Raw genomic sequence first — 15,457 nt, forward strand, 5'->3', positions numbered from 1 at the left:
GAGTTCCCTTGTTTAGCTAAACAAAGATTTGGATGCCAGGTTCTGTGGGGAGGCCTTCATTCCTGATCCTGGGGAGTTCACAGTCTGGCTTCTCACTTCTCAACACTCAGTTACCGGCCAGCAGAATGAAGCCACCTGTTGGAGGTGGTCCCCTTCCTGACTCAGCCTCTAAGAAATATGGCAGTTCTGCTTCCTTTCAGATTCACAAATGTTCTGAATACGTGAACAGTCCTTCAGCATCTCTTTTCAGAGGTGGAAACTGAGGCCCAGAAAAGAGGCTTGTCCTGAGCAGGTCACAAAGCTGGTGGCTGTGTTGGGCCTGGGTCTGCTTCCTGCTCCCCCACATCACCCTGCCTCCCAGGCATTCCTTTGAACTAATGAGCCAGGCAGAATCCATGACAGCTGACTGCTTCTGAGCTTGCCCTGATTGTTCCTCCCTCTTGAGAGGTGTCCAGATAAGCTCCACCAGCATGCTGAGAGGCTCTCCTCCCAAGATGGAAGGACAGGAGTTCTCTGTGAGGATCAGAGCCAAAGAAGCTCAATCAAGTTACCACTGATAACCTCATGCTCTCTGCACAAGTTATTAATACAATTGTCTCCTGCCCTATGATCAGAGCCCTCTACACACCCAAGGGTCTGAGATGTGCTTAAGAACATGAATTCTTGGTGCTTAAAAATATCCAGTATAAGGTTTTCAAACTAGTGGTCCTAATCCACTAGTTGGGTGACCAAAAAGAAAAAAATCTAATTTTTTAAAGGAAAGAAAAAAGTAGAAAAGACCAGAGTACATCCTATTTGTGGTAGGCAGAATTCTCAGATCACATCCCCAGTGACCTTTTGTCTTGCCCTCCCCTTGAGTGTGGGCAGAACCTCTGAACATGACAGAACATCATTCCCAACATTATGGTAGTCATGTTAGGAGAACCACTGGCTAAAACTGCCCACTCTGGCCAGGCACCATAGTAACCACTTGTATGAGTTATCTTAAACAGGAAGTCCTGGTAAGGAATGAGGAACTAACAAGCTACCACCAACCAGAAGAATTCAGAAAAGATCAAAAGGAGAGAGGAGCCTCTAATCCATGTGTCCCACCAACCTCCCAGAATCCTTCTGGCTGGAATTCATCTTGGTTGAGTGATGCGTCCACCACCAGGAAGGACCATGGCTCAGAGTGACTGGCCAGAGACAACTCAGAAACTAACCTCATCACCATAAAATTCGAGACTGTAAGCCATGTGGCAGAGAAGTGCTCCTGGGTTCCCTTACCCCGCTGCTCTATGTCCAGGCACCCTTTCCCAGTCAAATCTCTTGCTTTGTCAACATGTGTGTCTCCGCCAACAATTCATTTCTGAATGTTAGACAAGAGCCTGCTCTCAGACCCTGGAAGAGATCCCCTTTCCTGCAACAGTTACATGGCAAAGGAAGGGATCTTGCAACATAATCAAGATTCATAATGCAGACCCAAAAGCATTGCCTGCCATTTCAGTAAACAATGATTTTTGCCCACCATCAGCACTGCAGCATTCCTGAGGGGGATTCAGGATGGGAAAAAACACCAATTCTGGCCCCAGACTGTTAAGATACACATTGAAGGAGTAATATCAATGATCCCAGGATCTTGTATCTTACCACAGATAAAAAGGAACTAAAATCATTAACCTGAGACTTTTGTCTTTTGTGATTAGCAGCGATCTTATCTTCGACTACATGATTTGTTTTGTTTTGTTGGCAAAATCTTCTATATATCCTGTTCCTCTCTTACCTCTTCAGAATGGTTCCTCAAAGCTATCTAAGAGGCTGTCTTTCAGGCTATAGTCTTCAATGAGATCTCCAAATAAAACATAACTCAAAACTTTTACATTGTATATTATTCTTCAGTCAACAATAATCAGTTGACTTTGAGATAATCAAAAGAGAGATTATTCTGGATGGGCCTGACCTAATTATGTAACCCCTTTAAAAGAGAGGTTCTCCGGCTGGCCCTGAAAAAAAAACAAAAAGAACAAGCTGCCAACAACCCCATGAGCTTGCAAGAATATCCCAAGTACAGGTAAGATGGCAGCACCAGTTGACAATTTGATTATAGGCTTGTGAGAAGTTGAGCAGAGCATCCAGCTAAAGCTGTACTTAAAACTCTAACTTATGAAAACTGAGATAATAAATGTATGTTGTTTTAAACCATTGCATTGGTGGCAATTTGTTGCACAACAACAGAAAACTAATATAATACTCTAAACCATAAAGATGAGCACTCTATGTTACAACTGTTTTCAGTTTTATATATATAGATATATAATCATTAGACCATGGTATAAAATGCATTTGTGTTTTCAGAGGTGATAAAAACATTGGAAGCCACTGATCTAGTTATTTGTTGTTGTTCTGTTACTAAGTTGTATCTGACTCTTTGTGACTCCATAGACTGCCACACTCCAAGCTTCTCTGTCCTTCACTATCTCCTGGAGTTTGCTCAGATTCATGCCCATTGAGGCAGTGATGCTACCTAACCATTTCATCCTCTCCCAGCATCAGGGTCTTTTCCAATGAGTCAGTTCTTCACATCAAGTGGCCAAAGTACTGGAGTTTTGGTTTCAGCATCAGTCCTTCCAATGAATATTCAGGACTGATTTCCTTTAGCATTGACTGGCTGGATCTCCTTGCAGTCCGAAGGGACTCTCAAGAGTCTTCTAGTCATAGAGTGTCGGCTAAAAAAAGCTGCACAACTTAAGAGTCACGAGTTAAGTTTTACTGGGGGCAAAAATAGGATTGCAGCCCAGGAGAAAGCACCTCTCTGAGAGACTGCCCCAAAGAGGCAGTAGGGGAAGGTCAATATATAAGACTTTGGTAAAGGGGGAGTTCACAAAAAATTATCTGGAAGTGGGCAAACAGGAGATGGCAAGAGTGAACATTAACATTTTAGGAATCAGTGAACCCAAATGGACTGGAAAGGGTGAATTTAATTCAGATGACCACTGCATCTATTACTGTGGGCAAAAATCCCTTAGAAGAAATGGAGAGGCCCTCATAGTCAACAAAGGAGTCCAAAATGCAGTACATGGGTGCAATTTCAAAAACAACAGAATGATCTCTGTTCATTTCCAAGGAAAACCATTCAATATCAGAGTAATCCAAGTTGATGCCCCAACCACCAATGTGGAAGAAGCTGAAGTTGAATGATTCTATGAAGATCTACAAGACCTTCTAGAACTAACACCAAAAAAAAAAAAAAGTCCTTTTCATCCTGGGGAATGGAATGCAAAAGTAGGAAGTAAAGAGATCCCTGGAGTAACAGGCGAGTTTGGCCTTGGAGTACAAAATGAAGCAGAGTAAAGGCTGACAGAGTTTTGCCAAGTGCACATACTAGTCACAGCAAAAACCCTCTTCCAACAACACAAGAGAAGACTCTACACATGAACATCACCAGATGGTCAACACTGAAATCAGATTGATTATATTCTTTGCAGCTGAAGATGAAGAGGCTCTATATAGTCAGAAAAATCAAGACAGGGAGTTGACTGTAGCTCAGATTATGAACTCCTTATTGAAAACTTCAGACAAATTGAAGAAAGTAGGAAAAACCACTAGACCATTCAGGTATGACCTAAATCAAATCGCTATGATTATACAGTGAAAGTGACAAATAGATTCAAGGGATCAGATCTAATAGACTGCCTAAAGTGTCTATGGACAGAGGTTCCTGACATTGTACAGGAGGCTGTGATCAAAACCATCTCCAAGAATAAGAAAGGCAAAATGGTTCTCTGAGGAGGCCTTATAAACAGCAGAGAAAAGAAGAAAAGCGAAAGGCAATGGAGAAAAGGAAAGATATAAGCATCTCAATGCAGAGTTCCAAAGAATAGCAAGGAGAGATAAGAAAGCCTTCCTCAGTGATCAGTGCAAAGAAATAGAGGAAAACAATAGAATGGGAAAGACTAGAGATCTCTTCAAGAAAATTAGAGATACCAAAGGAACATTTCATGCAAAGATGGGCTCGATAAAGCACAGAAACGGTAGGGACCTAACAGAAGCAGAAGATATTAAGAAGACGTGGCAAGAATACACAGAAGAACTATATAAAAAAGACTGTAATGATCCAGATAAACACGATGGTGTGATCACTCACCTAGAACCAGACATCCTGGAATGTGAAGTCAAGTGGGCCTTAGGAAGCATAACTACGAACAAAGCTAGTGGAGGTGATGGAATTCTAGTTGAGCTATTTCAAACCCTGAAAGATGATGCTGTGAAAGTGCTGCACTCAATATGCCAGCAAATTTGGAACACTCAGCAGTGGCCACAGGACTGGAAAAGGTCAGTTTTCATTCCAATCCCAAAGAAAGGCAATGCCAAAGAATGTTCAAACTACCACACAATTGCACTCATCTCACATGCTAGCAAAGTATTGCTAAAACTTCTCCAAGCTAGGCTTCAACAGTATGTGAACCAAGAACTTCCAGATGTTCAAGCTGGATTTAGAAAAGGCAGAGGAACCAGAGATCAAATTGCCAGCATCTGTTGAATCATTGAAAAAGCAAGAGAATTCCAGAAAGACATCTACTTCTGCTTTATTGACTATGCCAAAGCCTTTGACTGTGTGGATCACAACAAACTGTGGAAAATTCTGAAAGAGATGGGAATACCAGACCACCTGGCCTGCCTCCTAAGACATCTATATGCAGGTCAAGAAGCAACAGTTAGAACTAGACATGGAACAACAGACTGGTTCCAAATTGAGAAAGGAGTATGTCAATGCTGTATATTGCCACCATGCTTATTTAACTTCTATGCAGAGTACATCATGCAACATGCCCAGCTGGATAAAGCACAAGGTGGAATCAAGATTGCTGGGAAAAAGATCAACAACCTCAGATATGCAGACGACATCACCCTTATGGTAGAAAGCAAAGAAAACTAAAGAGCCTCTTGATGAAAGTGAAAGAAGAGAGTGGAAAAGCTGACTTAAAATTCAACGTTCAAAAAACAAACATCATGGCATCTGTCCCCATCACTTCATGGCAAATAGATGGGGAAACATTGGAAACAGTGAGAGACTTTATTTTCTTAGACTCCAAAATCACTGCAGATGGTGGCTGCAGCCATGAAATTAAAGGACACTTGCTCCTTGGAAGAAAAGCTATGACCCACCTAGACAGCATATTAAAAAGCAGAGAACATTACTTTACCAACAAAAGTCCATATAGTAAAGCTATGGTTTTTCAAGTAGTCATGTATGGATGTGAGAGTTGGACCATAAAGAAAGCTGAGTGCCCAAGAATTGATGCTTTTGAACTATGGTGTTGGAAAAGACTCTTGAGAGTCCCTTGGACTGCAAGGAGATCAAACCAGGAAAACCTAAAGGAAATGAGTCCTGAATATTCTTTGGAAGGACTGTAGCTGAAGCTGAAACTCAATACTTTGGCCACCTGATGCAAAGAACTGACTCATTGGAAAAGACCCTGATGCTGGGAAAAATTGAAGGCAGGAGGAAAAGGGGATGACAGAGGATGAGATGGTTGGATGGCATCATCAACTTGATGAACATGAGTTTGAGCAAGTTCTGGGAGCTGGTGATGGATAGGGAATCCTGGTGTGCTACAGTCCTTGGGGTCAGACATGACTGAGAGACTGAAGGGACTGACTGACTATCTGCTAATCACAAGGATCTGATGTCATCATGAAGGGTTTTAGGGCCTTTCTAGATATGAGAAGATGCAAGGATGCAGATCATAAAATCTGTTCCTGAAAGTATCCAGCTATCTAAAGACCTGTCCCACCAGATTCCCTGGATCACAGAGTGCCTCACTCCACCCTGAACTCCCTCAGGAGGTGTTGAAGGTCAATAGCTGCAGCAGCACAGGTTTCAATCTCCACAGAGGCAGATGGTAAAAGCCCTTGTTGTTCAGTCGTTGGTAATGCTCTTGGCAAGTGCCAATTTGTAGCTGACAAGAGTAATTTATCTAAGGTCAAGCAGTCATTTATAGACAAATCAAATCTAGAATCCAAGCCTCCCTGAGAAATCAAGTGGGGACCTGTGGGGCTCCCAGGCACAGAGGCCTTTCTGTCCCCCATCTCTTGTAGGCAAGAGTCCAGCTTCCATGACCTTCTCTGGGTTCCAAAGGGCAGTTTTTCCAATACAGAAACCAGTATGTTTCCCTTTGTCTGGAAAAGCAATAAAGCTCTCCTTTTCCACTTCACTGAAAACTCTGCCTCTAGGATCTAATTCAGCATGGTGTACAGAGTCAGAGATTTAAGTAACACCTCATGCGAAGAGTTGACTCATTGGAAAATACTCTGATGCTGGGAGGGATTGGGGGCAGGAGGAAAAGGGGACAACAGAGGATGAGATGGCTGGATGGCATCACCGACTCGATGGATGTGAGTTTGAGTGAACTCCGGGAGTTGGTGATGGACAGGGAGGCCTGGCGTGCTACAATTCATGGGGTCGCAAAGAGTCGGACATGACTGAGCGACTGAACTGAACTGGTCAATAGTTTCTCCATCATACAAGACTGCTTAATGTTGTTAGGAAATGAAACAGAGCAGGATCCTGTGAAAGTGAAAGTGTTAGTTGCTCAGTCGTGTCTGACTCTGTGACCCCATGGATGTAGCCTGCCAGGCTCCTCTGTCCATGGGATTTGCCAGACAAGAATACTGGAGTGGGTTTGCATTCCCTTCTCCAGGGGATATTCCTGACCCAGGAATCTGTCAACTACAAAATGGCACTTACCAAAGGCACTGCCAATGACTGAACAGCAAAGGCATTTGCCATCTGCCTCTGCAGACATTGAACCCCATGCTGCTGCAGCTGTTGACCTTCAACAACCCCTAAGGAAGTTCAGAGTGGAGTGAAGCGCTCTGGGCTCCAGGGAATCTGGTGTGACAGGTCTTTAGATAATTGATGCTTTTAGGAACAGATTTTATGGTCTTCATCCTTATATCTCCTCATATCTAGAGAAGCACTGAATCCCTTCATGGTGACATCAGATCCTCATGACTAACAAAAAACCTTTTGTAAAATGAGTACTTTATGGCACTGAACTCCCCCTTCACCAGAACGTTACATATTGGCCTTCCCCCACTGCTGCCTTGGAGCAGTCTCTCAGAGCTCTCTGAGATGCTGCCTCCCAGGCAGTCCTCGTTTTGCCCCAAACAAAACTTAACTCGGAACTCTCAAGTTGTCCATCTTTTTTTAAGTCAACAGTTATGGCGACCACAAAGGGACCCAGAGTGGATGTCCTTCCTTCAACTGGACTCCACAAGGAACCAGACCCTTGGTACCAGCAGCAGCCCCTTGTGCCCACCTACCTCCTTAGGGAGTGCAGGAAAATTTGGGTAAGTCTCATCTGGTTCTCGAATCTGCCGTATTGGTTGAGTTTCTGAGTTTTATTTGGCGGTGGAGCAGGTTACCTGCTCCTTCCCGGTAGGAAAGATACTGGGTGAAATATCCAGGGCATACCCACTCATGGTCGAGACACCAAGTGGGGCTCGGTTGAAAGATACCGAGAAATTCCCACCCACTGAAAAGATACTGGGTGGCAGGCTGGCTGAAAGATGCCAGGGGAATTACCCACCCAGTGGAAAGGTACTGGGTAGAGGGGCTCGCTTGGAGAAAAAAATCAAGGAATACCTGGGGCTCGGCTGAAAGATGCTGAGGTGGCTCCATTGTAGGGGACTGGATGCTTTTGTCTGAGTGGTTAAGTAAGAGGCTCAGACACTTTTCCTCAATCTGACTGCCATTATAGAATTTGTCAATATAAAAGTGAGGAAAATAAATGAGAGCTTTTCTCTGAAGAAAAGAGACAGGACTTCTCCTGGCTGGTTTTGGTTTTCTCAGGTGACTGAGAAATTTACAGGAGTAGTGGAGGCCTAGTCCTCATACTGTGCAGTGGTCACATAGGGAAATCCACTCATTAATTAAAATACTTGCTCATCCGGGGGTCGCACATATGACCTTGCCATTCAGCGACCTGAGCAGCCACGGTGGTCTTAGATTGCTGGAGGCGGAATCCAAGACACGTAAGACGAGCTGAAATGACTCTGGGGTGACTCCTGGAGGAGTTAGGCTCACAAGCAGCACATGGGCCCACTACCCAAATTCACTAGTGAGTTTTTTCCCTGAAAAATTCAGCTTAGAATGGGAAACAGAATCTCTCAAAATCAGAAACATAGGGGTGTCAGAAAGTCCGCCTCTGACTAACACTCCAGCCAGATTCGTGTACAATACATATGGAGTTCATATTTGCAAGTATCTAGTTAATTGGAGAAATTATACTAAAAGAGATCTCAACCTAAAATGGCCAAATTGGGGTTCTTTTGATATTTCAAAATCGATATTTTTGTGGGCACATTTAGAAAAGACTGGCCGTGCTTACTTTGACTGGTATCTAGAAGCTTCTAAAAGAGGAAATGATAGAGTAACTTCTTCACAGAAAACAAACAAGAAATTGGTTGAAACTATTATCAGAGCTAAAAAAGGATATTAGCACTGACTCTGCCAGGTCACAAGTCTAGTGAAACTGGGAAGTCACGTTCAGCATTTATGCCATTTGGCTTTTGATTTCTGGGCATCTCTTTGCCTTTTGTTTCAGAGTATGACTCCTGGCTGGTGAAGTTCTGGTTTGGTTTGCTTTGAGCATGCAGCCATCTGGTACATACTGCTCGAGCTAATATGGGAATTGCTAACTCTAAGGTTCCACACTCTACCTGGGAATCCCTTGGAAAAACAAAATTTTTTTGGACTGGTCCATCTATAGCTATGACAAGAAAAATGGCCTAAAAATATTAGATCTTTATTGACAATAGGATAGGAAAATGGACTAAAGTTCCCTTATGACCAGGACTTCCTCCTATAATCAACAGCCTGGGGCTGATCAAACTAAGACCCACACTTCTCCAGAGGGACAATCCCTGCTGAGACCAATCTGTCCTTGTTACAAGGGCCAATTTAAGAACTATCTGGTCTAAATTTTGTCAATGGTCACAGAAATATACTATTTTTGACAATGTGGTCACAATATTCTTTAGACTCCAGAGAAAGCTAGAAGAAAAACATTCTCTTTGAGAATTCTTGCCCTGAAGAAATAACTCCTCCTATACCTTTAGACCAGAGCTCTCTGGATCCCTTAACTAGAACATCTCTAATTCCTGAAATCAAGAGAAAAAAACGGGGCAAACAAAGCCTTTTAAAATCTTATACCAACCATTTTTTTTTTTTTTTTTTTACAATTAGTATTTATAACTGAGTTTGGAAAACAAAACTATGGGATCTCTTGTGTCTATTTGGATATAGGCATGTAGAGGATGCCTATATCCTTGATGGACGTGAGTCTGAGTGAACTCTGGGAGTTGGTGATGGACAGGGAGGCCTGGCATGCTGCGATTCATGGGGTCGCAAAGAGTCAGACACGACTGAGCGACTGATCTGATCTGATGTCTCTATGCAGACGACACCACCCCTATGGCAGAAAGTGAAGAGGAACTAAAAAGCCTCTTGATGAAAGTGAAAGTGGAGTGCTCGCTTCGGCAGCACATATACTAAAATTGGAACGATACAGAGAAGATTAGCATGGCCCCTGCGCAAGGATGACACGCAAATTCGTGAAGCATTCCATATTTTTAAAACTCCTAGAGGAGAACATAGGCAAAACACTCTCTGACATACATCACAGCAGGATCCTCTATGACCCACCTCCCAGAATATTGGAAATAAAGTCAAAAATAAACAAATGGGATCTAATTAACCTTAAAAGCTTCTGCACATCAAAGGAAACTATTAGCAAGGTGAAAAGACAGCCTTCAGAATGGGAGAAAATAATAGCAAATGAAGCAACCGACAAACAACTAATCTCAAAAATATACAAGCAACTCCTACAGCTCAACTCCAGAAAAATAAACGACCCAATCAAAAAATGTGCCAAAGAACTAAATAGACATTTCTCCAAAGAAGACATACAGATGGCTAACAAACACAGGAAAAGATGCTCAACATCACTCATTATCAGAGAAATGCAAATCAAGACCACTATGAGGTACCATTTCACACCAGTCAGAATGGCTGCGATCCAAAAGTCTACAAGCAATAAATGCTGGAGAGGGTGTGGAGAAAAGGGAACCCTCTTACACTGTTGGTGGGAATGCAAACTAGTACAGCCACCATGGAGAACAGTGTGGAGATTCCTTTAAAAACTGGAAATAGAACTGCCTTATGACCCAGCAATCCCACTGCTGGGCATACACACTGAGGAAACCAGAAGGGAAAGAGACACGTGTACCCCAATGTTCATCGCAGCACTGTTTATAATAGCCAGGACATGGAAGCAACGTAGATGTCCATCAGCAGATGAATGGATAAGAAAGCTGTGGTACATATACACAATGGAGTATTACTCAGCCGTTAAAAAGAATACATTTGAATCAGTTCTAATGAGGTGGATGAAACTGGAGCCTATTATACAGAGTGAAGTAAGCCAGAAGGAAAAACACCAATACAGTATACTAACGCATATATATGGAATTTAGAAAGATGATAACAATAACCCTGTGTACGAGACAGCAAAAGAGACACTGATGCATGGAACAGTCTTATGGACTCTATGGGAGAGGGAGAGGGTGGGAAGATTTGGGAGAATAGCACTGAAACATGTAAAATATCATGTATGAAACGAGATGCCAGTCCAGGTTCAATGCACGATACTGGATGCTTGGGGCTAGTGCACTGGGACGACCCAGAGGGATGGTATGGGGAGGGAGGAGGGAGGAGGGTTCAGGATGGGGAGCACATGTATACCTGTGATGGATTCATTTTGATATTTGGCAAAACTAATACAATTATGTAAAGTTTAAAAATAAAATAAAATTTAAAAAAAGAAAGTGAAAGTGGAGAGTGAAAAAGTTGGCTTAAAGCTCAACATTCAGAAAACAAAGATCATGGCATCCGGTCCCACCACTTCATGGGAAATAGATGGGGAAACAGTGGAAACAGTGTCAGACTTTATTTTTCTGGGCTCCAAAATCACTACAGATGGTGACTGCAGCCATGAAATTAAAAGACATTTACTCCTTGGAAGGAAAGTTATGACCAACCTAGATAGCATATTCAAAAGCAGAGACATTACTTTGCCAACAAAGGTTCGTCTAGTCCAGGCTATGGTTTTTCCTGTGGTCATGTATGGATATGAGAGTTGGACTGTGAAGAAGGCTGAGCGCTGAAGAATTGATGCTTTTGAACTGTGGTGTTGGAGAAGACTCTTGAGAGTCCCTTGGCCTGCAAGGAGATCCAACCAGTCCTTTCTGAAAGAGATCAGCCCTGGGATTTCTTTGGAAGGAATGATGCTAAAGCTGAAACTCCAGTACTTTGGCCACCTCATGTGAAGAGTTGACTCATTGGAAAAGACTCTGATGCTGGGAGGGATTGGGGGCAAGAGGAGAAGGGGACGACAGAGGATGAGATGGCTGGTTGGCATCACTGACTCGATGGACATGAGTCTGAGTGAACTCCAGGTGTTGGTGATGGACAGGGAGGCCTGGCGTGCTGTGATTCATGGGGTCACAAAGAGTCGGACACGACTGAGCGACTGATCTGATTTGATCTGATGTCTCTGTCTCTTTGTTTTTTGGATAATATGCTGATTGCTGAGATCTGTGTGTAAATGAGCTCTAATCTAATTAACTTTAAAAAAATTAAGTGGTTACAAGTAAAATAATTCTAAATACAAGAGAAATTAACCTAAATGAATTACAGGTTCATGTGAACTGGGAAATATTCAGTATTAAATACCTGGTATTAATGTTTGTTTGATCTAACTAATATAGATATGTCTGGTTCCAAATAGGAAAAGGAGTACGTCAAGGCTGTATATTGTTACCCTGCTTATTTAACTTATATGCAGAGTACATCATGAGAAATGCTGGGCTGGAAGAAGCACAAGCTGGAATCAAGATTGCTGGGAAAAATATCAGTAACCTCAGACATGCAGATGACACCACCCTTATGGCAGAAAGTGAAGAGGAACTAAAAAACCTCTTGACGAAAGTAAAAGAGGAGAGTGAAAAAGTTGGCTTAAAGCTCAACATTCAGAAAACGAAGATCATGGCATCCGGTCCCATCACTTCATGGGAAATAGATGGGGAAACAGTGGAAAGAGTGTCAGACTTTATTTTTGGGGGCTCCAAAATCACTGCAGATGGTGATTGCAGCCATGAAATTAAAAGACACTAACAAGAGATGGCAAGAGTGAATGTCGACATTCTAGGAATCAGCGAACTACAATGGACTGGAATGGGTGAATTTAACTCAGATGACCATTATATCTACTACTGCTGGCAGGAATCCCTCAGAAGAAATGGAGTGGTCATTATGGTCAATAAAAGAGTCTGAAATGCAGTACTTAGATGCAATCTCAAAAACAACAGAATGATCTCTGTTCTTTTCCAAGGCAAACCATTCAATATCACAGTAATCCAAGTCTATGCCCCAACCAGTAATGTTGAAGACGCTGAAGTTGAACGGTTCTATGAAGACCTACAAGACCTTTTAGAACACCCAAAAAAGATGTCCTTTTCATTATAGGGGACTGGAATGCAAAAGTAGGAAGTCAAGAAACACCTGGAGTAACAGGCAAATTTGGCCTTGGAATATGGAATGAAGCAGAGCAAAGACTAATAGAGTTTTCCCAAGAAAATACACTGGTCATAACAAACACCCTCTTCCAAAAACACAAGAGAAGACGCTATACATGGACATCACCAGATGGTCAACACTGAAATCAGGTTGATTATATTCTTTGCAGCCAAAGATGGAGAAGCTCTATGCTGCTGCTGCTGCTGCTGCTGCTGCTGCTGCTAAGTCGCTTCAGTCGTGTCCGACTCTGTGCGACCCCAGAGACGGCAGCGCAGCAGGCTCCCCTGTCCCTGGGATTCTCCAGGCAAGAACACTGGAGTGGGTTGCCATTTCCTTCTCCAATGCATGAAAGTAAAAAGTGAAAGTGAAAGTGAATCGCTCAGTTGTGTCCGACTCCTAGCGACCCCATGGACTGCAGCCTACCAGGCTCCTCCGTCCACGGGATTTTCCAGGCAAGGGTACTGGAGTGGGGTGCCATTGCCTTCTCCAGGAGAAGCTCTATACAGTCAGCAAAAACAAGACCAGGAGCTGACTGTGGCTCAGATCATGAACTCCTTATTGCCAAATTCAGACTTAAATTGAAGAAAGTAAGGAAAACCACTAGACCATTCAGGTATGATCTAAATCAAATCCCTGATGATTATACAGTGGAAGTGAGAAATAGATTTCAGGGCCTAGATCTGATAGATAGAGTGCCTGATGAACTATGGAATGAGGTTCGTGACATTGTACAGGAGACAGGGATCAAGACCATCCCCATGGAAAAGAAATGCAAAAAAGCAAAATGGCTGTCTGGGGAGGCCTCACAAATAGCTGTGAAAAGAAGAGAAGCAAAAAGCAAAGGAGAAAAGGAAAGATATAAGCATCTCAATGCAGAGTTCCAAAGAATAGCAAGAAGAGATAAGAAAGCCTTCTTCAGTGATCAATGCAAAGAAATAGAGGAAAACAACAGAATGGGAAAGACTAGGGATCTCTTCAAGAAAATCAGAGATACCAAGGGAACATTTCATGCAAAGATGGGCTCGATAAAGGACAGAAATGGTATGGACCTAACAGAAGCAGAAGATATTAAGAAGAGGTGGCAAGAATACACAGAAGAACTGTACAAAAAAGATCTTCACGACCCAGATAATCACAATGGTGTGATCACTCACCTAGAGCCAGACATCCTGGAATGTGAAGTCAAGTGGGCCTTAGAAAGCATCACTACGAATAAAGCTAGTGGAGGTGATGGAATTCCTGTTGAGCTATTCCAAATCCTGAAAGATGATGCTGTGAAAGTGCTGCACTCAATATGCCAGCAAATTTGGAAAACTCAGCAGTGGCCACAGGACTGGAAAAGGTCAGTTTTCATTCCAATCCCAAAGAATGGCAATGCCAAAGAATGCTCAAACTACCGCACAATTGCACTCATCTCACACGCTAGTAAAGTAATGCTCAAAATTCTCCAAGCCAGGCTTCAGCAATATGTGAACCGTGAACTTCCTGATGTTCAAGGTGGTTTTAGAAAAGGCAGAGGAACCAGAGATCAAATTGCCAACATCCGCTGGATCATGGAAAGAGCAAGAGAGTTCCAGAAAAACATCTATTTCTGCTTTATTGACTATGCCAAAGCCTTTGACTGTGTGGATCACAATAAACTGTGGAAAATTCTGAAAGAGATGGGAATACCAGACCACCTGATCTGCCTCTTGAGAAATTTGTATGCAGGTCAGGAAGCAACAGTTAGAACTGGACATGGAACAACAGACTGGTTCCAAATAGGAAAAGGAGTCCGTCAAGGCTGTATATTGTCACCCTGTTTATTTAACTTCTATGCAGAGTACATCATGAGAAACACTGGACTGGAAGAAACACAAGCTGGGATCAAGATTGCCGGGAGAAATATCAATCACCTCAGATATGCAGATGACACCACCCTTATGGCAGAAAGTGAAGAGGAACTCAAAAGCCTCTTGATGGAAGTGAAAGAGGAGAGTGAAAAATTTGGCTTAAAGCTCAACATTCAGAAAACGAAGATCATGGCATCCGGTCCCACTACTTCATGGGAAATAGATAGGGAAACAGTGGAAACAGTGACAGACTTTATTTTTTTGGGCTCCAAAATCACTACAGATGGTGACTGCAGCCATGAAATTAAAAGACGCTTACTCCTTGGAAGGAAAGTTATGACCAACCTAGATAGCATATTCAAAAGCAGAGACATTACTTTTCCAACAAAGGTTCATCTAGTCCAGGCTATGGTTTTTCCTGTCGTCATGTATGGATGTGAGAATTGGACTGTGAAGAAGGCTGAGCGCTGAAGAATTGATGCTTTTGAACTGTGGTGTTGGAGAAGACTCTTGAGAGTCCCTTGGCCTGCAAGGAGATCCAACCAGTCCATTCTGAAGGAGATCAGCCCTGTGATTTCTTTGGAAGGAATGATGCTAAAGCTGAAACTCCAGTACTTTGGCCACCTCATGTGAAGAGCTGACTCATTGGAAAAGACTCTGATGCTGGGAGGGATTGGGGGCAAGAGGAGAAGGGGACGACAGAGGATGAGATGGCTGGATGGCATCGCTGACCCGATGGACGTGAGTCTGAGTGAACTCCAGGAGATGGTGAAGGACAGGGAGGCCTGGCATGCTGTGATTCATGGGGTTGCAAAGAGTCGGACATGACTGAGCAACTGAACTGAACTGAGCTGAGGACCAAGTTTAAAATAATGTTAATTAAGTTTACCTTTTAAATTGGCTGGTGCAAAAACTTGAATTTAGCTTTTCTCTCTGTTAAGAGGACATCTTTTCTTCAGATATTGAACTGCCTTTCATAATAGATTTAAGTTTCTTTATCTCTTAA

The 15,457-nt window shown here is 42.8% G+C and overlaps 1 long non-coding RNA gene and 1 other non-coding gene across 2 annotated transcripts in view; one reads left to right on the forward strand and one right to left on the reverse strand.

Moving 5' to 3' along the window:
* LOC147364172 (uncharacterized) overlaps nt 1–15,457 on the reverse strand; it is a 114,385-nt gene that overhangs the window by 13,377 nt on the left and 85,551 nt on the right. The gene's annotated exons all lie outside the window — the stretch shown is intronic.
* Nucleotides 9,511–9,617, forward strand: LOC147364173 (U6 spliceosomal RNA). The gene has a single exon (XR_015135622.1). It is a non-coding gene; the product is annotated as a U6 spliceosomal RNA (small nuclear RNA).

This window comes from Bos grunniens, chromosome 10 (genome assembly GCF_055505025.1).
Source record: "Bos grunniens cultivar Pamir isolate PY7600 chromosome 10, Bosgru_T2T1.0, whole genome shotgun sequence".
NCBI classification, from domain to species: Eukaryota; Metazoa; Chordata; class Mammalia; order Artiodactyla; family Bovidae; genus Bos; species Bos grunniens.